The sequence below is a fragment of the Gallinula chloropus genome, assembly GCF_964237585.1.
Source record: "Gallinula chloropus genome assembly, chromosome: 2".
Taxonomy (NCBI): Eukaryota; Metazoa; Chordata; class Aves; order Gruiformes; family Rallidae; genus Gallinula; species Gallinula chloropus.
In genome coordinates, this window is record NC_140086.1 from 12,811,061 (window position 1) to 12,837,522 (window position 26,462).

At 42.4% G+C, this 26,462-nt stretch overlaps 1 protein-coding gene across 1 annotated transcript in view; it reads right to left on the reverse strand.

Moving 5' to 3' along the window:
* Positions 1-26,462, reverse strand: part of NSMCE2 (NSE2 (MMS21) homolog, SMC5-SMC6 complex SUMO ligase) — a 133,766-nt gene that overhangs the window by 76,144 nt on the left and 31,160 nt on the right. The gene's annotated exons all lie outside the window — the stretch shown is intronic.

Sequence of the window (26,462 nt, forward strand, 5' to 3'; positions counted from 1 at the left end):
ACAATAAGGGATCAGTGTCTAAAAGGCACTAATTAGCACAACTCTGCATGCAGCATTGCAGCATTTAATAATTTGTCCTCCCCAGTATTACGACCCAAAAAAGCTTTACATTCAAGAATTTAGCCTCAAACATATGTACCATCAACTGTATTTCACAAATGGGGACGCCGTGGCGTGAAGAGATCTATAACTTGGCCTAAGGTTGCACAAGGAAACTGTGGCTGAACCAAGAATAAATAAACCCCAGTTCTGTGCTTTGAGCACAAAGTCATCCTTTTACCTTGTCCTTTAGCTGAGGGAAAGTTCAAATTAACATGTGCATTTGGTACAAAGAGGCCTGAAACAGCTCTTGGCAAACTTTGTGATAAAAGAGCAGCATTCTGTGTACCACAAAAATGCTCCACTGGACTTGGCGTTGCAGGGGTTCAGCATGCGACACTCCACGGGGGTTTTTTCAGCCTTTTCTTTATTCTCTCTCTGGCTCAGAAGTCCTTTAGCTGCATCTTTTAAATGCTGTGGCTGTTCCTTTCTTAGGGCTACCGTTGATATCCCTGAGTTTTGGGGAGTTTGCCAGAGCCATCCATTTTATTTCTCAGGAATTCCTTGCTACATACCTGAACTATGCTGAGGTTTCCTCCAACCAGTGACACGATTTGTGAAAGAACCATCTTTCCAAACAATTCAGAATTCTCACCTTAATCTTTCAAACCACATATTATTTGTTCCCTGTAATTTAATCCCTACAAAATATGGACTTAAAAGTTTAATTTATGGATATTATTGACATTTGGTATTGGGAGGTAAAGAAACATTCCTGCTTGCTAATGACCTTTCTAATGACCAAGTCAGCTGACATGGCAGAATTTCTTCATTTTCCAGATTCTTTGTTGTTTCATTTATGAAAGGGAGGGTGATTAGTCACTCGGTATTAAGAAGCTCAGAGGTATGCAGTTGCCTAGATATTTATATCCCTTTGGGACAACCTAAAAACAAGATATACTAATGTGTCCAGCTAACTCTAAACTCATAGTAATTTTGACTGTATTTACACTACAGCCATATGCCTGGGCATACACTGATACGGAACATTGATAGCAGCTGCATCTTTTGAAGAAAAGCTGAGTATGTTACAGCTTTATCTCCTGTTGGGACAGAATTTCTTATCTCTGTGAATTCGATACTGTAAAGGAACTCAGTCAAGATTTCTCAGGCAGACAACTTCAAGTACTTTAGGACTTGGGGTGAATAGCCTAAGACATCTTTACAAAGACCCAGCTTTCAGAGCTTCGGTACATCACACTTTCTGAATCGACATCAGTTTAAAATGTCTGACCCAGGCACGGAAAAGGCTGAAACTACTCACTTCAGAGAGCAAATGCTGAGAACTGGCTGCCTATCGCACTAAGTACGGACACTGTCAAAACGGCCCCTCTGAGCATGTCCATCAGACAAAAATAACTATTCTACCTTTATTTACATCTGCCATGCAACAAAATCAACCAAAAACGCACGTCACATTTCTTTCTTGTTCAACGATTCCTACATCTTATTATTTCATTCTTACCTCAGTAAATAATTTATTATTATGAATATGCAGCCTTTCAACATGCACACTTATTTTACCTCAGGGTAAGTCAAAGTTTGCTGTGATTATTTATTATAACCAATTTTTTTTTTTTCACTGAGAGGGAAAATAACATGGGAGCTAAGTAAATTTGTGGGTTGAGTCACCCGTACACTTTGTGAATCATGTGAGAACCAACTCTAAGTGAGTCACCGTTGTAACTGAATCAGGCTGCAAAATTTCAGCTCAACCTAAACAGTCATTTATTCTTCTTCAATGGCTGGATTCAAACCCTTAGCAAATATCAGATCATTTGTTGATGCACAAATAAAACACGGCTCTTGGAAACATCTGCAGGGGCAGTCAAAGAGGATATAATCATTCAGCAGCAGGAGCCGCGCTAGTCTGAACAGAGCTCTGCTGCAGTCAGAAGTGCCTCAGGGCCCACATCTGATTCAGGGGATCCAACACCTCTACACATCGTGGCTGCAGGGCTGGGACTCCGGTTGAGCAACACCTTCACAGACAATTGTGAAATGCCAGCAGAGGCTTATTTATGAGGGCTGACCCACACTTATGACACACACTGCCTATTAAACCAGGCCAGCACAACAGAAAATGACTGTCAGCACGTTTCAAATATCCCAAAACTCTGCCACGGTAACAGTCAGAAGGTTGCCATGGTTCAAAAGCAGCATGTCAATATGGCGGCTGTAGCTAAGGTGTCCCTGGTAACGAAATCACTAGTACCTTCCACAGCTCACCACACAGCTGGAGATCTTTAACCTTTGCAAAGGAAGTATGTGCAGAGAGCAAGCTCTGAGGGTTACCAGGGTATACCCAAACCAACTCCTCACGAGTCGTGGCACATCTGAGGCATTTTGGCAAGGCTAGAAATGGACTTTGGTCCACCCTGTTTGCTTTTGGTCTCCTCTTCAGAAAGGAACCATATATACAGAGCAGGATTAAAGTAAACAAGCACCAGGTGAAGAAGCAAAATTGTCTGGGGGCAAATGTTTTACAGTTCGAAGAGCATTTCTTGGGGTTTCCATCTGGTGCAAGTTTCACCTCAGGTAAAATGGTTACTCCGCACATGTTTTAACAGAAAAAAACCTGCTCATTGGATTTTCCTCAGTTACCTGCTCTGGTAGAGAGAAAACTCTGAATATCTGTCTATTTCTCTCCAAAACACTTCATGCACTGCTTTGCAAAGTGCAAAGGGGTAAAAGGGAGCAATGAAAGGGGATCTTACCAGTACTGTAAAATTGGCTCAGAAAGCCAGCAATAAATGTCAGCATTGGAGGGGAGGTTTTCCCAAGATACCGAAGTGAAGAAAGTTAATGGCCATTTAGCACCTCAATCCCTTCAGCATTCCTGAAAGTCCAACTACCTGTGGTTCACCAGGAGTGCTGGACTGAATTTTCTTAATGATTTTAACCAAAAAACACATGAAGAACAAATGCAAGAAAGCAAAAAATTCTACAGTATTTAGGAGACATTTATGAAAACACCTTAAAAATACGGTTCAAGACACAGTGGAGGAGCAGGTACAAAAGTTTACTAATCCCGTCTTCTATATGTACTTTAAAGTTCTGCCACAAGCATCTGCAAGCTAATTTCGGTGCACTAAAGGTACACAGCATCTTGTCATATGTAGTTTTGCCTGAGCACAGACTAAGGTATAAGCCAGCAAGAAACCCCTCTTCTTATAAAAATGTTGCTTTGTTTTAACAGCATGTTAGAAACTGTGAGGCAGATGGTGCATCTGTTTTAGCAAGGTTGATTCAGCAAACACATCAGGCTGCTGAACCAGTTTCACCAAGCTGCTGATTAATTCACATATTTAGAAAATACATTAACATGGATATTAGAGCTTTTTTTTTTTTTTTCCTTTAATATCCCACTCAAACTGATGGGAATTTAGACATTGATTTCAGTGGGAGCAGAAGAAGGCCCTAAGGTGATTTCAGATTAACAACCTGTTTACTCTTGTATTGCTCTGTTTGGTTGAGTGAGAGCACTAAAACCCGTATTTTCCATTGCATGGAGACAGGCTAAATCCTAAAACAAGTACAATTCAGTGTTATCTTCACCAGCTCCTACAAAACACTGCCAATCTATGCCAGCTGTGAAGCTGACCCCTGTTTAAGTACAAAGTGTGGCATCCTTTGGAGAGCTGCATGCAGCACATACTGTTAAAATCAGCTGATTTTCCAGAAGGGCGTTTTCCATATTCCTTGGGTACACCTCTGGTGAAAGTCAAGAAGACTTTGTCAATTTTTACTCCCTTCAATTTTTTATTCTCCTTCATCTGATTAATTTCTTGTCCCCGAAAAGTTCTTCAGCACTGACAGCACTTCTTCCTCATAGTCTCCAAAACAGCAATGTGAGTCATATTGTCATTTTTCATTAAGACTAAATGTGACCTTTAAACTTTTGGGAAACGGCAATAAGATTTCTAAGTACAAACTCATGCTTTATTTGAATTGACATTAGTTGAAAAACGTATATCCTGGCTGGCACAGCCTAGACTTACTGAATTAATATATCTGTACTAATACACAGAGCCATGACAGCAATACTTTCACCAGGGTCAGCTCCACCTTTAACACAGAACACTGAATTCAGCAATGCTCAAAGCTGCAATAAGTAGGGGGGGGAAAGGTGGTGCAACTGCCTTATGCCCCCCAAATTTCCTCTAAAGCAGGGAGGACCTAGCTTCCTTACACTGCAGTGAATGCAAAACACTTCACCTGTATGACAACCCCAGTCTGTGCCCTGTGGCAGAACAGCTTCTTACATTGCACTTCACTGCAAATGCTTTAGAGACAAGTGGCTCCCTTGAGCCTTTCCACGTATCACATTCTTCAGTCGCTATCAGTGATGTTTTCTTACCCTGCTTCCTACTGGGACAGCCCTCAATAGAGTTCTAGCCACTAAATCCCAGGTCTTACTTCCATGCTCATCCGTCTTGATTTACCAGTTGTGGCTGACAGCTTGCACCTCTTCCCTTGCCTTGGCAAACACTACCTGCTTTCCTAGAACACACACAAGCGATTCTTTTCGGTTAGGTTGCACAGGACACTGGAACACTAACATACCCTTTCTGCTCTATGGGTGTCCCAGGATCTCTCAATTAATTACCTTTTTTTACAGGCCTCCTGCAAGCATCATATCACCTGTCAGGGAAGGTTATTTTTAACTGCAATTCTTTTCCTCCTCTTTGCTTATAGCTCCCATCTCTGTTATTCACAGAGTTTCAGCAAAGTCTCAGAACTGTATCAGAAAATTGGCATTCAAAGGGCCTTCGCTCCTCATATGCGAAATCAAGCTGCTTACATGGTCCTCTGTAGTCACCAGCTTTTGCAAAGACAGCATGTGCTTTCTAAGAGCCTAGACTAATCCTGTCCGCGTTACCACCCTACACATCCTTCCCATCAACTTTCCAAAATCCTTGAAGCCTATTCACAATTTTCCTGATACCTACCAGAGCATCAGGAGACTGGGTTTTGACAGTAGATAAATGATGATGTCAGTCCCTGTCACTGCATCCCTTCGATTTTTTGAAACAAATGCATTCGTACTTTCTCTCTCCTAGTCCTCCTGCTGTGGAAAAGCTACTCATGAACAGCTGGGACTAAATCTTTAAATCCTTCTACAAAATCCTTCTTTAAAATAATCTTCCTTTATTGTGATGCCCGCAAACTCCTTTACAACTGTTTCTCTGCATCCTGCATAACTGAGTCCAAATTCCTGACTCCAGAGCATCCCTTTTTACACAGAGCTTCTCAAAACTGGGTTCTGGGAATTTTGATAAACCCCAGTTTCTTTGTTATAGGTCATTACACAGACTTCCACATCTTAGTTCAGAACCAACTCTCTTCGTAGTCTCCACATTAAAGGAAACCTGTAAAATTGTGAACTGTTAATATAAGCTGTAATTAAACACAATATTAGTGATAGAAATACCTATCTTTAAAGAGGATACTGAATGCAACCTGATAGTTAACTGCAGAGCAGAAAGCACAGAAGAAGAGTTCTTAAAAATGCCGGGACATTTGTTTTTTTCAAACTCTTGCAATTTATATATCTTTTAAAAAATCAATCCAGGTTTAAATGTATTGCTAAAATTAAATAATATTCCAGATGTGCCATCAGTACAGATTCCTCCATTATCCTTAAGTCCTTGATAATTATTGTTGGAAAAAATTCAAATAAAAACAGTTTTAAATTAAAGTTGCAAGTAGTTCATAGTTAAAATAATTTCTGTGAGACTGGTGTGTGGCAGCAGTATTAACTTACTCATGTCTGCAAAATCTGACAGCAGGGTGAGAAGAAACAGGGTAAAAAAAGTCTGCAACTGCAGTTGGAAGGCTGAAGGAGACAGTTCTACCTGTGAGTTTGTCTGCATGGCAATATGAATAAAAAGAGCATGAAACAGAATTCCTGAACAGGGGTACTCCTTGCATATACTGTTGAAATACTGTTTGTAAAAGCAAAAGGAATTAAAAAGTTTAACCTCAAATTTAAATACACTTTTCTTAATATTGACTCAGCTGACAAGAAAAGGTTATGGAGTAGAAATCTTGTCTCAGTAAGAACCTACCCAGGAAGTCAAACCAGTATGGGTTTAGCCGTACTACTGAAAAACATCAGTGCTTTTTTGATTATCAAGCCCACTCCTGTTACGCTGGCTGACAACCCTAGAAATCTGATGTTGTCCAATGCTAGAAACTGTCACTCACTGTAAGATTTAAAAGCATAAAAAAGAAATAATTGTCTTCCAAACTTATCACTCTAAGCACACAAGTATTTCCTTGTCTGTCATTTTCAATCAATAGACTCGTTTTTCTCATGTTCCTCAGTTAGCAAATTTGTCTCCCTGAATTCTTTCAGGCTGCAGCATAAACCCTGTGCCAGCCAACTCCAACTCTCTTGATCACATCTACCCTGTCATTTGAAGTTCTTACATCTTCCTGAATTTACAGTCCTAGCTCTTATATTCAGTTCTGGGTTTGGACTCGTCCTTCCTTTCTCATTTTACTTTGCTTTCCCTTTTTTAGTTTCTTTTGATGCTCATCTCATCACTGTTCACCCTTTTTTGGTACCACACTTTCCTTATAACTATCAAACTCACTTTTCCTTCATTTCTCTGACTCATTCGCTGTGTATCACATGCTAAACTGATTCCTCTCTCATTACTAGCCCTAATTATGGGAAGCCTCCATTCTTCCTTTATATATTACATTCTCGCCAAACACCACCTCCTGAGTCACTGGCAAAGGATTTCAGGAGCTGACCTCTTCGCAGGGTAGTGCAGTACATGTTGTCCTGAGTGTGCCCATGGATACCCAGGAATGTTTTGTCCTGCAAACTTTTCTCAAGTGTTGGTGGCCTCCTTAAGTCACCTCCTTATAAAGCGAAAACACACCATACAAAGTAGAACAGTGTACCTCACCACAAGTAACTAAACCTGATGATTGCAGCCCATGCTTCAACAGGGATCTTCTCTAGGAGCACCTCACAGCAAAATATTTAACTCTGACTTGACACTACTTTGTAGTTATTTACATTCAGATGAAATTTCAGCCCCTTCTCAGCCAATCACTTGCTATTTTGGCCAGTTCCTGTATATTAACTGTTATCAATCCCCATCATGATTGTCTCCCCCTTAGTTTTTGTCTTCTGCCTTGCAATCTACAGTCACATGACAGTATTTCTTGCTTCATGAATTCCTTTTCACCACCAACCTCACCTGTACATTCGCTTGTCAAGGGGACACAGCTCATCTCTACAAAATATAGGGCAGTTGCTATCTGCCTTTGTTACTCAAGTTCATGACAGGCTCCTGTGATGAGCAATGAGGAATATATGTTATATAAAATACTACATGCAAAAGAACCCAAGAACAGGCCAAACAGCTCCCTGAGGAAGTTAGGGATTACAATCAGTAAACAGATAGATCATTAACCGGTCAACCATTTCATTGTTCGCATGACAGAGAGAATGAGACACGTCTACTGCGAAGCTGGGTAACTAAACTGGGGAAAAAAAGAACACCCAACGCACTGGCAAAAGAAAAAAACCCTCTTTTGCAGAGTCACTAACTCAAAATGGAATAATTAAAACTCCCACTTGTGAAGCTGCAGCTTTGAAGTGGAACTGCAGATCTCTATTTGCATATTAGGAACGCTTGTGTCGATTTCCATGCTCCATCTGGGCGAGAGATTGCTGATGAGGATGACAAGGCCCTGAATGAAGACAAATCAAATGGATGCGGACTCATGAAATCCTGTAGAGATAATTAAGAGTCTTTCAAGATGATGTAATTAGTATATTAGCATGGTTTCCTCCTTTAGCAGTAAATACATCTTAACAATATGTAATGCCTTTATGTCTGCTATTTAATGTGTCAGCCCTGCTAAGAGCCCTATGCACCCTTCTGATGAGTCTGTGGCAGAGTTTTAAGTCCCTACTCTGGGGCAGACAGCTAGATACACAAAAAGACTGTGCTGTTGCAAAGGTGCAAATTGTACCACTTAAGCTTTAGAGATGCTGCTACCTAACACAATCCCCTCCCTAAAGTAGGCAGTCAGGCTTTTCCTAAAGTGGATGGAGAAAGCCAATGTCAAAAAACAGGAATCAAAAGCCAGCTATCTAAGCAAAGATTGTCTAAGAGACAGGGAGTCCTACTCCTCTAATGGCAATGGGTGCCTCCACCACAAACCCTTTCCTTGAGTCAGTTGCTTAAGCCAGGCAAATCCTTCCTCGTAAACAATGATGAGAGAAATCCACATACTATCAGTTTTAATATCTCAGTGGTTAAAACAGTCATCAGTAAGGTGAGTTTTCAAATCTCTACTCATCCCATATTAGTTGTCTTAGCCCATAGGCTATTGGGTATTCAGGGGTAAGACATCTCGATCTCTCCTGTTTGAAGTTGTTCCACTTTGTATAACTAATTAAAAGATAATTGGAGCAAGTACTTGAACCTGACTCTCCCACATCCCAGGTTATTGCCTAACCATTCAGCTGCGGATTCAGTCCCTCATTTAACTTCTGCCAGGTTCTTAAATCATGTAGGCACTTTTGAAAATCCTATTCTCTGTATTTTACATGCAAATATTCACAGAGCAGAAAGTCACATCCACTTCAGAATTACCTCAACAAGTATCTCTCATTCTTCTCACAGACAGTCCTAGCTCTAGCTCAGTGGTGCTAGGTGTGTGTGTGTTTGTTTGTTGGGGGTGGTTCTCCTTCAGATCCTTTGTCCCAACACAACCCATCCGTGCAAGCACAAAACCAGCTTTTTCTGTGGTTCTCAGTTGTGATTCCTTGCTTGGAGAAGGCAACAAGAAGCCTCAAATAGTAATCATAGATAGCAGAATAAAAGGATATTGGTCTTTCACAATGATTGATGATCATTCTTTGGATTCTAAAAATATGGTATGGACTTCAGAGAGCACATGATGTAATGAACAGCTCTCTGCCCTAAAGAACTCACAAAGTCAATGATGGACCTGGCACACAAGCAAAGACACAATATAAACCACACATCGGGAGAAACACAGATTACAAATCCAGGATAATGAAGCACAAGTGAAAGCTTGCAAGGTATTTCAAAATAAGGACAGCCTGGTATAACAGGCATTTGCTCAAGGACTATAAGGGCATCGCGCGTTGATAAGAGGAAGATAGCAGACTAGGGAAGGAGCAGTTCAAGAAGTAGCACACATGACAAAGTAATCCAAGGAAGGCTGTTCAACTGGTCTACACAAGCAATAAATGTTTACATTTATTTTACAGGTATTCTGGTACAAAACGTGCAGATTCTTTTATTTTATTTCAGCTTACATGTCCTACATGAGAGTTTAACAAAATAAAACAAAGAGAAAACCCAACCAAAAACCCACATAAGAAGCAAGTATGCAGGGACCACTGATAAAACTATTTCAACTCTGTCACTGGCAAAACCCTTCCCATAAACAAAGTCTTAGTTTCAAAATGTGAAGCAACTACAGTCTGAGAAGAGATGAGGGAAAATTTTAGAAATGTTGGGTGAACAGTGGCTTAGGAAAAACTAAGAGTCCAGCAACAGCATTGTGAAATGCCCAGTGCAAAGTTACAGAGCAAGCAGGGGAAGATCTGATTCAAAAAACCAAAATTTTGGCTGTGCAAAACCACACTGTGTCATTTATGGCTTCCAGAAATGTTTTTCCAATACAGCATTCTGTTAATCTTCAGCTTGCAGTTCTCGCCCATTGCAGAGGCTTGTGGTGATATAATACAAGCACAACCAAACCCCAAAACAAAAGGTTAAAGTCTTCTACAATATTTAATTTCTGTAGAGATTTAAACATTTAAATATGTCATTACAAAACAAAATGACTCAGTATAGATGTAATTCAGATGTACCAAAATGCATTAGTCATTCAATAAAAGAGGCACTGAGGATTTACTAAAAATACTTTCCAGAAAAAAAATAACAACATATATTTACTTTACTGAATGGTTGTTGTGGAAAGCACAACATAAAACCAAGTCCTGAATAAATCACCTTAATTTGCCTATCTGGAAAATAGGACTGCTAGCCTGGTCCTAAAGCAGCACAGCTAACTCACATCCAGCTTCAGACCCTTGTTTTGAAGAGCAGTGCAAGAGGAAACAATATGAGATGAGCTCACCAGGCAAGAAAACAGGGCAGGGAACTAGCCAGCAGCATGAGGAGGTCCCCACCAGGTGGGAGTCTCACGAGCGGCAGAGTTAACTTGCATCAACTTTGTACCCATGTAGAGATGTTCCTTTAGGGAACAGCAGCAACAAGGAGCCCTGCCACCAGGACACAAAACCAGGAGCAAAGCAGTTAATGTGGCAGTCAGACTGCAGGGTACGTAAAGAAATCCCAGAGATGCCACCAATGGGAACTGCTCCCAGAGGATGACAACATAGAACAGGTCACCAGTGCAGCCTTCTTGGCACCCGTGGAAGTGCTGAGGTTACATGCTGCCATCCAGGGCTTGGATTGTTCAGACACCCAATACTCCTCCCTGGGGCAGGGAACCACAAAGGTACCTCCTGATTGGGTCACTGCCAGGAGAGGTCAGCAGGCTTTAGGGGTGCCACACAGGAGACCTGTAGGATATTTGAAGAAATTTATCCAAGACATGAGCTTAAGCCCCAGTGGGGCAAGAATTACCAGACCTGTGCTGGAAATACCATACAGCAGAGAGGAAACAGTCCAGGAGGTTCCTGGAGCATGTAGTAGAGAACTTCCTGACACAGCTGGTGAGGGACCAACTAGGGAAAGTGCCCAACCTGTTACAGAGAACTTGTGGGTGATGTGATGGTTGGAGGACATCTTGGGCACAGTGATCACAAAGTGATAGTTTGCGATTCTCAGAGGAGGGGGGGGGCAGTCAGCAGAACTGCCACTGTGGACTTCTGGAGGGCAGACTTTGGCTGGTTTAGGAGCCTGGTTGGCAGAGTCCCATGGGGGGCAGTCCTGAAGAACTCCAGGAAGTCTGGACAGCCTTCCAGAAGGAAATCCTAAAGGTGCTGGAGCTGGCTGTCCCCATGTGCTGAAGATGGGCTAGTGGGAAAGAAGACTGGCCTGGCAGAGAGCTTAGTCTGGGATGTGAGGAAAAAGAAAAGAAAGTTTACAACCTTTGGAAGAAGTGGCAGGCAACTTGCATAGGGTGGAAGTTGGAAGTCTGTGACTTCAGGTAACTGGAACAAAGCTGTTTCCTGCTCCAGTTGTGCCTACCTGAGAGTTACAGGAAAAGTAGCAGGTGTCTGGGGAGAAAATTCTGAGTGGGTACCTCAAGCCTTTGGATTAGTGCCAGTACTAAAGAAAACATCAGCACTAGTGTCTGATGATGCTCCTCTGTGTGATTCTATCCCTATTATCCAGATGAGTCTGTTGCCTGTTCAGAACCCAGACCACCGTTGTTGCAGAGAAATCCCCAACACTCATCCAGCCTCCCATTCTCCATCTTGCTGCTAACCCTTGTGGGACATGAGTAACACTGCCGAGGGAAACCTCGAGCAGCTAAGATGGAACAGCAAGCTCAGTGCAAACATGAGAAGGCAGAAATCCCAGTGGTGCTCTCTTCAATCCTTCTAGTCAATGGAGAGGCCTGGCTAGCTGATGTAACCAGCAGGCTGATGCACAGTTGTACAGCTTCTGTCATCAGCAAGACTTTGGTTTTTTGATTACAAGTTTCATCCAAAGAAGTTGGACTGCTACAAAGATACAGAAGTCACCTGACAAGGAGAAAAGTATCTCTGTGAAGAGACTTGCTATTCTAGTGAGGACAGCTTTACAGTCAATTCACTGAGGAATGGGTACTTGTCCCAGAGGTTAAGGGCAGGGAGGAGAAAGCGTGAGAAAAGGTTGCAAGGGAAAGTTACACATTGCTACTTGGAGGGAGAGCATGCAGAGGCTTACCTCAGGTGTCTGGACACAAATGCCCAGAGAGTGGCCAACAAACGAGATGAACTGGAAGTCTATGCACAGAGAGAGAGCTCTGGTGTGATCAGGACCACAAAGACTAAATGGGACAGCATCCCCTCTGAAGAGTGTCATGGAGATTGGTTAAAGAGACCAAGCAACAAAGAAGGGCAGTTGTACTTTCTTCAAAGCATTTCCTTCTCTATGCAGAGGTCCAGTGTGAAACCAGCAGTGTATCTGACTGGAATCTTCTGGTCCAAAGCTAAGGCAAAAGCAATATTGCCCACACAGTGGGATGGGGGTGGGGGGAGCAGGGGCTGTTACATACCATCTGCCCATGGGGATAAAGCTGCCTACAATCAACTACCAAAAGCAACCAGCCTTGGTCCTCATTAGGCATTTCAACCATGTAGGCAGCATGGCGTTGTGCAAGCAACCCAGGCTATTTCTAGACTGCATGGGTGATAATGTTTTAATGCAAATGCTAGAGAGACCAAACAAAGGTCATATGCTGTGTGACCTCTGTGTACAGAGGGAAGAGCAACCGGTCAATGTGGTCAAGGATAGCAGTTCGGGAGCACTGACCACAAGCTGATGGCATTCAGGATCCAGAAGAAGATTGGGAAGGCAAGCAGAAGAATTAGGACTCAGGATTTTATGCAAGTGGATGTTGGTTTATTCAGGCTGAGTAGAATCTCCTGGGAAGCTGACAAAAAAGGAGCCTATTTAATTTTGTATAGAAAACTTATTGAGTGCTCAGAAACTAATAATCCTGTTGTACAAGAAGACTTGAAACTTCAGTAGGAGACCCACTTGACAAAGCAAGGAACTTTTTAATGAATTATAATGCAAAAAGACAACATACAGCATACAACAAACAAGAGCAGGCAACGAAAAAGGTGTAAAAAAGCACAAGTTTGGCACCTCAGAACAAAATTGTAAAAACCAAAGCACATTAAGAATTAAAACAAGTCAGGTATATAAAATGCAGTGAGAGGGAATTGTGCAAGTTCAGGGAAAATGTGTGGATGTTACTGAACGCAAGAAACAACCTACTTGTTATGCAGATGGAAGATGCTGAAATACTCAATACATTTTGACACAGCCTTCACAGACAAAGATTATTCCTAGATTTCAAGGTGTACCAGGATGGTTTGAGAAGGAACAGGTTAGGGATAACAAGTTAGGAAGGGGTTAGAGCAGCTGGATGTATTCAGAACTCTGAGGACAGACAAAATTAATCCTAGAGTGCTGAAAGAGCTGGCTGACATGACTTCAAGAGTCATCTTCAAAAAGACCCATGATCACTGGAACAAGGCTAGCACTATGTCTGTCTTTTTAAAAAGGCATGAGGAAAAGGACTCGGGTAACTACAGGCTGGTTGGCCTCACCTCAGCCCCCGGAAAGATTAGATACCACATCGTTTCGGAATCCACCTCCAAACATGCAGAGAACAAAAGGGTAATCAGCAACAACACGGACTTAACAAAGGGCAGTTCATGCCTGATCAAGCTGATTGCCTTATGTGATGAACTGACCTGGAATACAGATGTGGGGAGAGTGGTGGAGTTAATCAAATGGTCTGGTAGATAGACTGAAAATTACCAGGACAGCTGGGCTCAGAGAGTGACACTCACAGTAAACATTAGTTTGACATTCAATTGGTGAACAATAGGGCTGAAAATGTTCAATATCCTCCCCAGTGACCTGGATGATGAAACACAATGCACTCTCAGCAGTCTTCTAGACAAGACTAACCTAGTGGTGTCTGACACATCACGCAGTAGAGCTTTAATCAAGAAGGACCTTGAGGAAATTCAGGTCTGGAAATGTCAAGTTCAACAAGAAAAGTTCTGCAGCTCTTCTAGGCACAGCAGAAGCCCATGCTTCAGTGCATGCTAAGAACTGACTGGCTTTGTAACAGCTCTGCCCAAAAAGACAGGGAGGTTATGGCATGTGCCAAGCAAAATGTGAGGAAATGTTCTGTTAGCAAGGCATCAGAATGACCAGCGTGGCCAGCAGGATGAAGGAAGTTATCCTCCCCCTACATGAAGGGCTGATTAGGTGACAGCTGAAATACTGCATCCAGTATCCTACTCCCCAATTCAAGAGGTACATGGAGAAAAGTGAGTCAGGAAGGTCCATGGGTTCATGACTGATACAAGTTAGAGCAGCTGGGTTTGCAGTCTGATAAACAGGGGGCTGAGAGGCAAAAATTACTTGAAGCAGAGTTACAAATCCAGTGGAACCAAGCTGTCCTCAAGTAATGGAAGTACATATAAAATCACTCTTTTTTTCTGACAGTGCTACCAACTCAGTGCTTTCTTTTTTAAAAATTAAGGCCTGGTTTGTTGTCTCTTACTCAGTATCTCAATATCTGTAACAAACAGCCATAGTCACGACTTAGTTGACCATATATATAATCCCAGCTGGACAACCTTTCTAGTTTGCAACACTGCTGATGGGGCTATAAAAGTAATTTTTATGTTCATCACTCCAGGAATCTCAAGGACTGATCTTAAAACTTTCAGATTCTGATCTATTAAAATAAGTAAAAACTTACACTGCATGGTACCAAATCATCCAGGAAAAGATTTCATCCCATTTGGCATGGCTGAGATGAGAGCAGGTACTTAAGTTGGATTTTCTTCAAATTCATAAGGGTCCCAAAAGATGCTCCCCCAGAGCTGTATTTCACCTCCTCCCATCAATATTACAAGCCAGATTTGTTATTTAGAACAAGCTATTAGGTTTTTCTTGGGCATTAAGGAAGAAAACTGGCTGCAAGACAAGGATCTAGCTGAAGATACCTACCTTCTTTAGTCCAAATGGGTGTAGCTCTTCTAACTTCAAGCAGGATTTTATCTGCTGGTACCTAATTATTACATGGTTTGTGTGGTTTTATATGATACAGAATTGAAGTGAGCTTTGAGATTAAGAATTTTTCAATTATGTAACAATGCCCAGAGCAGGAGCTGTTCATCTACTTATTTTTTAAATCATCAAATAGAAGAGTAAGAACACAGAGATAAATTATTAGATACCCTGAAGACTTTCCACATATTAAAATTATGGAGGGAAAAGGTAGTTTTTCGACAGAACAATGTTCCGATAAAGGTCTGAAAGAGTGTAAATGTTACTCTTCTAAAGCTACACAGTGAGTCAACATAAATTTCAGGATTCAGTAGTGCCTGTGGACTCTATTTTCTATGCAGTTTGTTTTCTGCTGCATAAAGATGTGAGTACTGCATCAGACCAAGGATCCACCCAGCATATTCTCCTGTCTTTGACAGTAGCAGAAGCAGAAAGATGGAGTAGGAGTAGAAGAGTTTCCCACCATACACTTCCCCTACTTCTAGTAACTTGCAGTTTAGGGATTTCCCAAGACTGTGACTGTATTTGAATCTTTAAATCTAATAGCTGTCAATGAGGTTTTCTTCCACTAATGTTAGTAACTTTTTTAATCCATTAATGCTTCTGGTCTCCATAACATCCCGTGGCAATTAATTCTACAATTTAAAAATTCCCTGTGCAAAAAGTTACTTCCTTTTGTTGGTTTAAAACCTGCTGCCATTTATTAAATGGCTCTTTGGTTTTGTGTGACACACTATGAACAGCAGTTCTGTTCCATACATGCCGACATACTGCTATTACAGTCACCTCCTACCTGAATTAACTGGCAGTTTCTCCTTGGACAGATGTAAAGCCACAGCTGTGAGCCTCTACAGATGCTTTTTGCTTTAGCTGGATTTTCTCCTGACTATAAAACACTAACCTTCTATTAAAAAAAATTAACAGACAAATAGGTACTGACAAGAACTAGTAAAGGAGGGACCAACGTAAGGAGTTTGGGTTTGAGTTTTGTGGGGTTTTGAAATGGCTGAGTGCAAACTCACTCTGAGCTGTACATAACAGCTGTAGTTATCCCTGCTGTGCAAATAAACCTGGTGGATGTGATTTGTCTGTATATGTGTTTATAAGCATGACTGATGGAGGAGGTCAGGCATATGCAAACCTAACTGGTAGATGAAGGAGGATGACTAGCTATACTCAGGCCTAATTAGCTCATAGAGGGTTAGCAGAGACATACGTTGTTATAATTGACAGGGCAGCTCTGCACAAATCCATCTGATGGGCCAGATTCTCTTAAGACATTGCTCAACAGGATCCCCACTGTTGTGTCTGACTGTCTGCCAAGAGGTCCGGTGCACTGCCATGGATGGGAGAAAAGGTAATGCTTCTGCAAAGGCTTCTCCCAGCCAACTCTGGTTTTGGTCAAAAGTAGACTAGAAAGGGTTTCTAAAGCCTAAGCAGGGTTTAAGAGGAGAAGCAAGGGGAGAAAGGAAGAGGAGCTGCCCACCAAACTGAACTCAAGCAATGTGACCGTGGGGAGAAGAGGTGTTGATGAGGGCTGTGGCTCCAGCAGTTAGTAGTACCTTGCAGACAGCAGTGGTGCAAGATGGGGTTGTTCTGTGGCGAGCAAGGTGGTACAGTGGGGTTGTTAATAGCTGAGTCCAGAAACGCCCTGTTTCAATAGACACTTCTACTGAACTAGACCAAGCTGCCTCTCGTGCAGCCCAGCCTTTACCTGTATCCCTTGATCACCTCCAACTAAGCATAAAAATATCCACGGAGCAACATTTCATCTACAGCCCACACTTCATCATTGCAACAATTACCACACACCACAAAACCACACCCCATAAATTCTCCCTACTAGAGTTGCCATCTTCCCAGCAACCCTTGTAAACTCACCACTGCATCCAAGCCCTTACTAACCCATCCTCTCCCCACACAACAGCCTCCTGAGGATAACAAAGCCCCATAAGAGCGTTGAACAGAGGATGAGTATCTAGTTGAGTAAACACTGTGAATTGTTCCCACAGAAGCGGTGGTAAGGCAGTAAGGCACCAATATCTGAAAAGAGTTCACAGTAGCAACATCACTGAGCTTTTAATTTCTCTGGTTTTGTGGAATTTATCAGGTGTAGAATGTGTGTGTACAAGTTAACCTGGGAATTTCACACTTTTCAAGGTAGTTTTGAGCATGTCTGATGCACACACTTACTTTCTTAAGTCTTTTCAAGTAAGTTTCATTCACTGTCAGTGTTAGCACACAAATCTAAGGATAAAAGAAATACTTTGGCTGGTTAAATCGGCTTACTCAGGCTATGCACTGAGCTCAGTTAAATAAGATCAGAGCCCAGAAATTAGTCCAACTTGCCAACCCTTATTATCAAGCACAGTGTTTGTAACTCACAGTAGGTTATCAACAATGGGGACACGTTTGGGAGATACTGTGACATCTGGTATTGATTTCTGGCAGGATTTAGATCTTTTTTTGTAACCTCTACCTCAAGTTATAAAGATAATAAAATGCATATGTCCTAATTGAGCAAGCTTTAAAAAATTATTTTAATAGGCATTAAACTAGACATAGTTACATACTGCAGTGAATCACAACATGAAGGCATACTTCTTTTAAACTGAGGCACCACCTCCCATGAACAGGAGCAATGTGAAAGGTGAGAAAGACAATTCGACATTTGCAGATCGTTTGCAGAGTGCATGTGTTACACATCATGAGAAACCCACTATATAATTTAATGAAATAAATGGCAAAAAAGCTGCTCTTAAACTCCCAACATAAAAAAACCCCAAAAAACCCACCCAGAGAAATGCTCCACAAACCTTCAGTTCTTTCCATTTTAACAAAGCCTCTGAACATGCAGTTCTGTTGAAGTTAAAAGATTCAGAACAACCCATATTACAAAGTCATGACAATTCAGTACATTCTAAACTACATGTAACACGTTGCATGGACGCTCCTGCTTACATCCAGCAGGCAACAGCTCAGCAAGAAAAAGTTCTAAAGAATATAATTTATGAGGAAGCTGGGAATGAGAGTAGCAACTTCTACTAACTCCTTCCTAACTGAAATGCTTTAACAGAAACAAATTCATCGTAGTAGCAGCCACCAAAAAAAAGTGTGATCTAGTTAATGATATAAGCAACATTTTCTGTGATTCATTATAAAGCTGCTAAGAATTTTGCAGAGGGAAAATCTTTGTAACTGAATATTTTTATTGATAAAGTCAGTTAAAACACATACTAGGAGAAAGAGTGAACGTTTTTAAATGAGTGACCTAACATTTAAACTTTTGGGGAAGGAATATTAAAATACCCACATACAGTCTCTGGAAACAATTACAGTAATTAAAACAACACTGAATATTTGGAAAGAGACATTATATGGAAGGCATTCCAGACATGTCTCCCCAAAGACACCGATCAACTTGGGTGTGTTCAATTAACAGGAGAAATTAATTTCCAGTCAAAACCCCTGCTGCTGAGAATCATCCAGCCTTTAGCACTCCCCCACCACCACCCACCAGTACCAGTATTTAAATCCTTGGACTGTCAGCAGGAACTTTCTAGCCGAGATGGTTAATTTGAAAGACTATGTTCACTACTGATCAACTGAAACTACAACTCCTGTTTTTTTCAGTAGTAAGTTTCATCAACAAAACCCAGCATTTCAGACAAAGATGGCCTTTTAATTTACACAGACTACCTACCTCAACGCCTACCAATTTCATTACATTTCATAATTTTATCTACTTCCTTAGACTAAACAAGCCAGACACAGTTAACTCCTGTTGGCTCTGAAATGCAGACGCTGCCTGGAAAAGCAGGGATCCACAGCAGAGACTTGCAGTTGCTCTCTGTTCTGACCTTCTGGAATTCCAGAAACAGTTCAGACTGCCAACTACTATCCACAGCATTAAAATGATTTTTAAAAGATTAATTCCCAAAGGCTTTGCCATCTCCAGGTACAAAAAGCAATTCAACCTCTTTACAGACAGAGATATGGGATGCTGGGCACATGACTGAGAGCGTGGTTGAACTAGATAGCAAATTCGGTTTCAGTATGTCTAGGAGGAGAACAAAACCACCACAGCTGCATGACGCACCGATGGAGCACAACCCACTCTGCCAATTCTAATTTTGCACAGTTATGCTCCATCAGGTAGCGTCTGTCCTCCTGCAGCCGGCACCCAGCCAGCACAAACACGGTGTCATGTGACCTGGCTTATTTGATGAGAATGTGCTACCAGGTGATTTGGTACAAAAGTGGTATTAATGAACATGGGACCATAGCCCAAGGCACAGAGGGAAACAATTTGTCAAGGTCAACCACACAGGCTGTTAGTAGACCTGGAAATAGTATCCAGTCCTCTTTAATCCCAGTAGCTAGCTTGCTACCTACTGGGGAGCACTGCTGCCCACCACAATAAACACGCTTTTCAAATTACGATGGGGTTCTGAGGATTTCCTCGGCCTGTTTGCTCTGTCTGTATCCCTGCTGACACCCTGTTAACTGAGCTCCCAGTTCCATGTGACAGTCCCAGGTCCAGAACATGTCTTTTCACCCAAACCCTCACACAGCTAACCAGCTGCAGCCCCTGCTGCCCCACTACTACCCACAAAAGCCAAAGGCCATTTCAGCAGCCACAGTGTTGACACTGAAAATATTTAGGAAAATGTTTAGCTTGACAAATGTAAGTATCCACAGTGAAGTCAAATAAATCTATTTTCATGCACAAGGGTTTCCAGGGTTTAGTCTCCAAAAGCAGGACATGTTTTCATGCTTGCTATGAGACACTCAGACGTGCTACCAAGGATGTGCTATATAACCCACACAAAATAAAACACTACCCCTACTTCTTTATATAATGGTCACCAAAAAAAATATTCTTATTGCTGCTCATCATAAGTGGACTCTAGCATAGCTTACTAGTTCTGGGAAAATAGAAAAGCCACTTCCATCAAATGCTTAGCCTGACACATACACCCAAAAAAACCCAGAGTAAATATTGTAAAGTAAATATTAGAAATGTGTTGAAATGCATCCTTGTCCTAGTTTCTGCAGGAAACGGAGCACATGCCTACCACACTGCAATACTGTTTGAATTGCTGTTTGGAGCTGGCACTAGGCTAGAGCAAGCATTACACTACTGACTATGAATTGTATCAAAGAAATTGCACTGAAGAAACTTTAAAATGTTAAAGAACTCCACAGCTAGTAAATGTCAGAATTGAGTTTGCCTGTTAAAGTTTTAGTAAGCCTTGTGGCATCATATATATGTAGAGGCATAACTACAGAATCGCTTATTATGTTCCTCTACTATCCTGCCCGAGTCATGATAAGGATTTGATCCAATATCTGTATTTTCCTTATTCTCTAAGATTAATTATCAGTCTGAAGTCATTAGTAAATAGCAGGTGAACAAGCAGCAAAGATCCATTTGGGTTAGCTTTCAAGGTACTAAAATAATGGGTGAGGAGACATCCATTGTTAACAAAAGCTTTGCAGATGAAGCAAGCTCTCCAGGAACCTATTTACTATTTGATAGAAGACACTGCATGGCTACAGTATTTTCACTAGGGGATCCACTTGCTGCTGGGGCACTTCAGTACACTGTAAGTGAACTTCAAACAGATTCACCAGCTTCTACAAAGTCCAAATAAATGCAGTGAAAGACAGTAAGAGCTCTTCTATTTCTCCTACCAGCCCAAGAGAAGATATATCCGTTTCACTAAACTCATTTTCATGGCAACAGACTTCACAAACATCCCCCAGAGTCATTTCTGTGCAGCAGCAGAGGACTTTTTTGATGAAAAGGAGGTCTAAAAATTTTCATGGCTTGCATACAAGATCTCAGAATGAAGAAACTCTGATGCACTGCACGTATCAGAGAAAATGCTGTGAACTCAGCTGGAACAGTAAAGGTCACAGTTGCAGATATGGATATCATCAGTGAATTCTGCCCTAAAACATACTGTCATGACAGTGCAGTAAGAAGAAAAAGAAGACCAAAGTGCTCATTAAGAGACCATCAGCACGCAACAAGGCTGTTTGTTCCATGAACTAGCAAGTTCCTTGTCAAAAACTGTTTTACTGACAACACGGTAATGGGTATCACAGTGCCACTCACTGGCAGAGAGTCCTAAATCAACTAAAACCCTAGAATCCCATGGGATTCATTCTTCCTCTTACTTAGCCCTACAGAAAACTAAGTGACAATCTGATTAGGAAGCACAGCCCTGTCTCTAGCAGGCAGTGGAGGTCACTGAGGACACTCTCAGTGCCTGCCACACAGACTGCACTTGGTCATCACAGTAGCTCTGCTGTCACAGGTGTGCCACCAAGGAGGATGGCAGCTGCGTGGAATCACATCCCCTGGTTGACCTTGCTAGTCCTTCAAAAACCGCATTGCAGATGGAGCTACCATTACAGAAAGTGTTTTCTTGGTTTAGGGTGTTTTGCCAAAAGAGGTGACTTGGAGAGGAGGGCACAAAGATGATCAGAGAGCTGGAACATCTCTCCTTTGAAGACAGGGTGAAAGAGTTCGGCTCATTCAGCCTGGAGAAGAGAAGGCTCTGGGTAAACCTTCTAGCAGTCTTCCAGTACCTGGAGGGGCCTACAGGAAAGATGGAGAGGGACTGTTTGTCAGGGGCATGGACTGATAAAAGGGGTAATGTCCTTAAATTGAAAGAGAGGAGATTTAGATTAGATATTAGGAGGAAATTCTTCCTTGTGAGGGAGGTGAGGCCCTGGCACATGCTGCCCAGAGAAGCTGTGGCTGCCCCTTCCCTGGCAGTGCTCAAGGCCAGGTTGGATGGAGCTTTGGGCAACCTGGTCTGGTGTAGGATTCCCTGCCTAAGGCAGGGGGTTGGGACTAGATGACCTTTGAGGTCCTTTCCATCCCAAACCATTGCTTGGTTCTATGATAAGATTTTATGATATATTAGCAGAACCTACTCCAATGGGACTTAAGGCCAACACAGCTGTGCTGGCAGAGCGTGGGTAACAAAGATGTTATCTTTAAGTCCCTTTCATTTCTGTCAGACCAAGGGAGACCATCCAAGTCACTAGAGCATTATACTGTGAGTTTTAAGGGAAGAAACTAGAAATCTTCCAAATATTTTGCAAGTCAAACATAGCCCACGGAGTTTCCTGTACCGCAGTTTGAAATAGGATTCTTTCCTTTTCTGCAGATGCTCCTTAGATCACTCACAGGCTGCAAGCTCTGAATAGCTCTGAATGAATATGAGTTACATCACTGCAGGGAATTAGTCCTCTGCAGGATTGAAACCTACACACTTAGCCATGAAGATAAGAGACCTCAATACTCAGTAATCTGCTCTAAATTACTGACAAAGTGAACAAATACCCCCTCCTATCCCCTGTCCAATGAACTGACAAAGGGAACTATTATCACAAATACAAAATTAATGTAAGACAGTTCCTGTATATTCTGCAGAAACAAAACTACTCTGATATAAGGAACATGGTGTACTCCTTATCTTTGCCAAAGGAAGACTGACCACTTAAGCTGTGACATCACACAGGCATGAAGGACCAACACATCCACATTTCAAACACTATGCAAGACACACAGCTACATCAGGTGTATGCAGTTTCACAGATGAAACCCAACAAAGAACATGGCTAATTTTACTTCCTGTGCTCAAGCTATAATTAGCTTTATTCTAATGCACAGTTATAATTGTTCAAATCAGTTTCCATGCGTGACAATCAGAAAACAAAGATGTCAGCAGCCACCGACATGGTGATAGGAATGACTCACCTAGAACGACATGGAAAAGCTGCAGTAGAATTAGGGATGAAGCCCAAGCACCAACACAACTTTAAATATTCCATCTTTTCCTTTCACAGGTTTAGATTTTACCTTCCCTCGGAGTGCTCAGGCTCAGAAAAAGACAGACACAATTCTAGCAAGATAAATTTGTGTTTGGCAAAGCAATAGCTTACAAGAGAAAGTACTCAGCAATCTTTGCCAGACATGTCACTACCAAATTCAACACTTTGCTCTCACCTGCAAAAGAAAAAAATAGCTCAGATTCTCTCTTGCTGGGGGAGAATAAACAAAGACAAAAACAATGCAACATTAGAAAATTAGTTACATCTTCCTTCTTCTCTAGACAGATCACAACACATTGTGATTCATTTTATTGAGAGACATCTGTGGACTTCTGAACATCTACCCCAGCTTTCACAGTCCCGAACAAGTCAAATGCTTGAAAAGTTGAGACACCAACACCCCTGCTAGTCTATAGAGCAGAGTAGGCGTGAGAGAGCAAGCACAATATACTGCCACTCTGCCCACTCAAGAAGTCTCCCAGAGCAGGGACACTCAAACCAGCTAAGTCAGCCTGGGTCCCAGTCACTCGGGTCCACTTCAAGAGTATAAGGAAGTCTGCAAGAGAGACTCCATCTGTCTTTTATTGCTACACTAAAAATAAGAGTGCTGTCTGGACTTTGCATGGAAAGGACAAGAATATTGGTTAACTCATTTTTAAAATACTCATTAAAAATGGAAAGGAAAAAAACCCAAAACAGCAGCAGCAGAAGGAGTCCAGTCATTTCCCAGGTATAAGAAAATCCAGAGGCACAGGGAGTTTCCACAGACAAAGGATTTCCCACAGCCTATTGTTGGAAAGACGGTGAATCAGTTGCTCATTTCTTGCTCAACAGGCTGCTGATTCAAGCAGAAGAGGCTGCTGGTATGTTTTACCCTCTGCATTCCACCTACTGCAGCCTACATCAACAAAAAGAATGGCTTTTAAAAACATGTGACTATATCTCACACTAGTTCCTAGTTACTTACATTGCATACTTTTGTTGTACAGTATTACCTTTTCGTCAATGTCATTTGAAGGTACACCTAATAAAATAATAAATCAGGAATTTTAACTGCTGCTGTCTGCTTATCTTGCTAACTTCCAGTTGGACATTTTACTACAAGCAGGCAATTAGAAGGTGAAACACAGAATGTAACATACTGCCAGGTTCACTGCTGTAGGAAGAAACTACAGACCAGAGAAAAAACCCACAACCAACCATACAAACTCACAAAATTATCAGACAAAATGGCTTTTGCAGCTTGAGACAAACACTGCTAACACTGTATGTGAAAAAGCCTGCTTGCGTAAGGGAATGACCTGCTGCAACGCCCCAGAGAAAGCCCTCAGGTAAGGAATTCAGATGGAAGCAGGAAGCAAGCCAGTGGGGGCTATTTTAAACTCAAGTCCTTCTGCAGCTACCTCCAGGTGCAGCCCTATATTCAGCAACAGTATCTATTTCCCAGAAGCAGATTTTAAGCTGTCTCTGACAGGTAACTGGAGATAGGCTGTACAATTCTAGAGGCATGGCATGTAGCTATCACCCAGAACAAAGCACTAGCTGTTATTTTTCAGAGAACAGATTGTATCTCCTGCAGAAGCTTATATACACTTCTTTCTCTTGCTTGGGAAGGTTTCTTCAGGATTCTGGCAGTGGAAAGTATAGAAAATTCCCCAGAGGTAGGAAACAGGGATAAGAGCAGTGGGGCTAGTTAGCCATTACTGACTTTATAAGCCACATAGACTCTTGTGTTAAATGTCTTGGAACTGCAGTTTTAAAACACAAGCACAGAAATGCATAAAAGAAATGCTGCTGAATCCAATCCTAAAAGTCATGAATGTATTGTTCCCCTACCTAAACCCACGAAAACTCTTCACTTCAGTCAAGCAGTAAAACCTGTGCTTAACTTAAAAGCCCATGAGCAAATGCACCTAAAGTAAACAGGATTTTAGTGCTTTGTTGGTGAAGGCACAGGCTTACTGTTGATATTCCTATGAATGATGAAGTTGCTGATACTTAGAAATCACCTGTCAAAAATTACTTGGTATTTCTATTATGTCAATAAGGCATCAATTATTTAGTAGCTTACAATCAAAATATAAACCTACTACTTTTCACTCAAGTCTGGATATACATCATTAATCTCTAACAATGTGAGGACGTTATTCACTATGCTGTAGTAGAAAAGCCTTAAGTATCATGAATATTCCACATAAAATGAAAAAGTCCTGATCCATCCAGTGTCTGACAAATATAAACTAGGAGGTCTGCAATTATAGTGACATCTGAGTTGAAATGTATATTTAAAGACTGCATGGGAAAACAGTGACTGCGTTTAATGCTGCCCAACCTCTGCTGATGTTTAAAAGGAATGGAAAACCGTGTCTACAAGTGATATTTAATTACTCGAATGAAGATGTTTCAGCTAAGCATTTGACTCAGGATGATTTTTACAAATGTATTATAGGAAAGCCTTTATACAAAATAAAAACCATGTAGGCACGTCTCAAAATAGTACTAATGGAAAATTGTTTTGCTCTTCTGTTTCTGTTTTAAAAAATAGAAAAAAAACAATAGGAAGAGAACAGTAAGACAGGTTTAATTGCAAAACTCTAGCACCTTCATGCACTGAAAGAGACTTCACATCTGGAAGGGAAATCAGGGGTTTGCATCTGTCTTTCTAGAGAAATACATTGACACCTAAAGGTCTATTTGCAGACATGAAAATTGGTTACTTATGAAGTTAAGTTCCCCAAGCATGACATGGCCCTAAAAAGTGCTCAAGTCCAGACCGCACTGAAATGGCTCTTTCGACGCCCTGGACCTGCTGCAGAGCCCACGCTGTCAGTACTTGGCTTGCTGATGGCTGAGCTGTGTCAGGAAAAAACAGAGACCTGTTGTCAGAGTGGTGAGGGGCAGCCTGGGAGGACGCAGCGGGACCCGAGGTAACAGCGTTACAGAGGGGATTACGCCGAGTCCAAGAGCCAGAGAGGGCTGACAGAACCAGAGGGGTGACAACCAGAGTGGGCTGACAGAACCAGAGGGGTGACAGGACGGCGGCCATGAGGCAACAGGCGATAATGGCGGGACGGGACGGGACGGGCGGGACGGCCAGCAGGGGGAGGCGCCGGCGGGACCCGCGGCAGCCCCTCCCGGCGCAGACCGCGGCCCGCGGGGAACGCAACAGCGGCGCCCCCTGGCGGCCAGCACCGCAACCGCGGCGCCCCGGCCCCGCCCGTTCCCCCAGCGCTGCGCCCCGGGGCGCCGCCGGGACGTACTCGGGTTCGGTTCGACGGGCCGTTCTGTCAGCGAAAGGCAGGCTGAGGAAGTTCTCCGAAGCCGGTGTCGCCCTGCCTAACCCTGGCCTCCTCCGCGGAGCCCCTGGAGCTGCCTGCGCCTCACCCGAAGGGCCCGGGCAGCTGCCGTGCAACTGCAGCCGCCCTCAGCGCCGGGCTAGAAACCCCCCCAAGAAGCTGAAACGCAACAGCTCTTGCAAAAACGAGTGGTCAGGCAGCAAGCGAGACCCTAGTTAGCTGAGCGAACAATTAACAAGCTCAGCCTTTATTAAGCACTAGCAAATTCACGTGGCAGGGAGACAACTGGCTGCACCCCAGGCTCCATCAGCTCCCCGCTGCACCCCAGGCTCCATCAGCTCCCCGCTGCACTCCGGGCTCCATCAGTTCCCCGCTGCATCCCGGGCTCCGTCAGTTCCCCGCTGCACCCCAGGATCAGTTCCCC